The 2,302-nt window shown below is 43.1% G+C and overlaps 1 pseudogene; it reads left to right on the plus strand.

Annotated features, from left to right (window-relative positions):
- Positions 1–689: 689 nt before the first annotated feature.
- Positions 690–1,957, plus strand: LOC112822397 (RNA-binding protein FUS pseudogene; annotated as a pseudogene).
- The last annotated feature ends 345 nt before the right edge of the window (positions 1,958–2,302 follow it).

Raw genomic sequence — 2,302 nt, forward strand, 5'->3', positions numbered from 1 at the left:
AGTACTACAGAAGTCCTGCACTGAGAATGTTGATTGAATGAGAATATTGGTTTTGGTCTAGTTTTTGGATAAACTAAATGTTTTTGACATTATGGTTTTCCCCTTCCATAAACCCAAAATGAAAAAAAGAACATTAGGCACCATAAGGAGGAGAAATGTTGATCCCCCCTTTCAACAGCAAGAGAGCTAAATCAAAATCATCTAGCAATCTCTATTGCCAGTAATTTCTACAGTGAAGTGTACTAAATTGGAGGTTTGTAAGATGGCAAGATACCAATAAAAATGCTTAGGTAGATTGGCAGACAAATTCTGATTGGTAAAGTGCCAGAGAACATGGCTTTTCCTTCAAAGCACAAAAGGGAAATTTTATGAATTTATAGAAGGAAATTACAAGGAAGGAATTCTTAATGGCTGGCATTGTACAGAAATGAATAAGTTAATATATGACTAGAAGATATAATAATCTTAAGAAGTATTTTTGTGCCTATCTATACAGTAATGGAAAAACTATCAATTTAAAAATAAAATCAATTAAGTTAACCAAGCAAATGTTTCATTTTTTTTTTCTGGCTGAAGATGTAATTTTAATTTAAATTAAAAAAAAAAAAAACAGGTTCTTTCCTTGAGGCCTCCATGCTCTGTGGTGTTGGAATCTTGTTCCTTGTCAGCCTCTTTGTGTGTGGGTGGACATGGCCTCAAATGATGATACCCAACAAGCAACCCAAAACTATGGGGCCTACCCCATGCAGCCTAGGCAGAGCTATTCCCAGCAGAGCTATCAGCCCTATGGACAGCAGAGTTACAGTGGTTACATCCAGTCAGCAGGCACTTCAGGCTATGGTTAGAGCAGCTATGGTTCTTATGGACAGACCCAGAACATAGGCTCGGTCAGCTCCCCAGGGTGGTGGTTATGGCAGTAGTCAGAGTTCTCAGTCATTTTATGGGCAAAGGTCCTCTTATCCTGGCTATGGCCAGCAGAGAGCTCCTAGCAGCACCTCAGGAAGTTACACTAGGGGTTCTCAGAGCAGTGACCCTGGGCAGCCCCAGAGTGGGGGCTATGGCCAGCAGTCTGGCTATAGTGGATAGCAGCAAAGCTATGGACAGCAGCAAAGCTCCTATAATCTCCCTCAAGGCTATGGGCAACAGAATCAATACAACAGTAGCAGTGGAGGTGGTGATGAAGGGGGTGGTGGAGGTAAGTATGGCCAAGATCAGTCCTCCATGAGTGGTGGTGGCAGTGGTTATGGCAATCAGGACCAGAGTGGTGGTGGCAGTGGCTACAGGAGAGGCCAGCAGGACTGTGGGGCCTGCGGCTGGGGCAGTGGCAACTGCATCAGTGCTGGTTTTGAACCCGTAGATCATGGAGGTGGCTGTGAAGGCAACTGTGAAGGCAGAGGCAGCATGGGCAGAAGTGACCGTGCTGGCTTCAATAAATTTGGTTGCACTCAAGATCAAGGATTGCATCATGATTTTAAACAGGATAATTCAGACAACAACACCATCTTCATGCAAGGCTTGGGTGAAAATATTACAATTGAGTCTGTGGCTGATTGGTATTATTAAGACAAATAAGAAAACATGACAGCCCATCATTAATCTTTGCACAGACAGGGAAAGAGACAAGCTGAAGGGAGAGGCAACAGTATTGTTTGATGACCCATTTTCTGCTAAAGCAGCTACTGACTGGTTTGATGGTAAATAAATCTCTGGGAATCCCATCAAAGCCTCATTTGATACTTGGTGAGCAGACTTTAATCAGGGCAGTGGCAATGGTCATAGAAGCCAAGGGTGAGGATGCTTGGGCCATGGAAGCTATGGAGGGGGTAGCAGTGGTGGTGGGGGCTGGGGAGGATTCCTTAGTGGTGGTGGTGGTGATGGCAGACAGCAGTGAGCTGGTGACCTCAAGTGTCCTAATCCTATATGTGAGAACATGAACTTCTCTTTTTTTCCCCTATGATCATTTGTTTTATTTCTTAAATTCCACATATGAAGGAAATCATATGGTATTTGTCTTTCTCTGACTTATTTTGCTTAGCATAAGACTAACTCCATCCACATCTTTGCAAATGGCACAACTCCATTCGTTTTTATGTCTGAATAATATTCCGTGTGTGTGTACACACACAAAAACACCACACCTTCTTTATCATTTCATCATTTTTTATGGCTGAGTAATATTCCAGTGTGTGTGTGTGTGTGTGTGTGTGTGTGTGTGTGTGTGTGCGCGCGCGCACGTGCACCACACCTTCTTTATCATTTCATCAGTTGATGGACATTTGGGCTCTTCCCATAATTTGACTAT

Source organism: Callorhinus ursinus, unplaced genomic scaffold (assembly GCF_003265705.2).
Source record: "Callorhinus ursinus isolate GAN/ISIS: 27379988/994484 unplaced genomic scaffold, GSC_fseal_2.0 scaffold40, whole genome shotgun sequence".
Classification (NCBI taxonomy): Eukaryota; Metazoa; Chordata; class Mammalia; order Carnivora; family Otariidae; genus Callorhinus; species Callorhinus ursinus.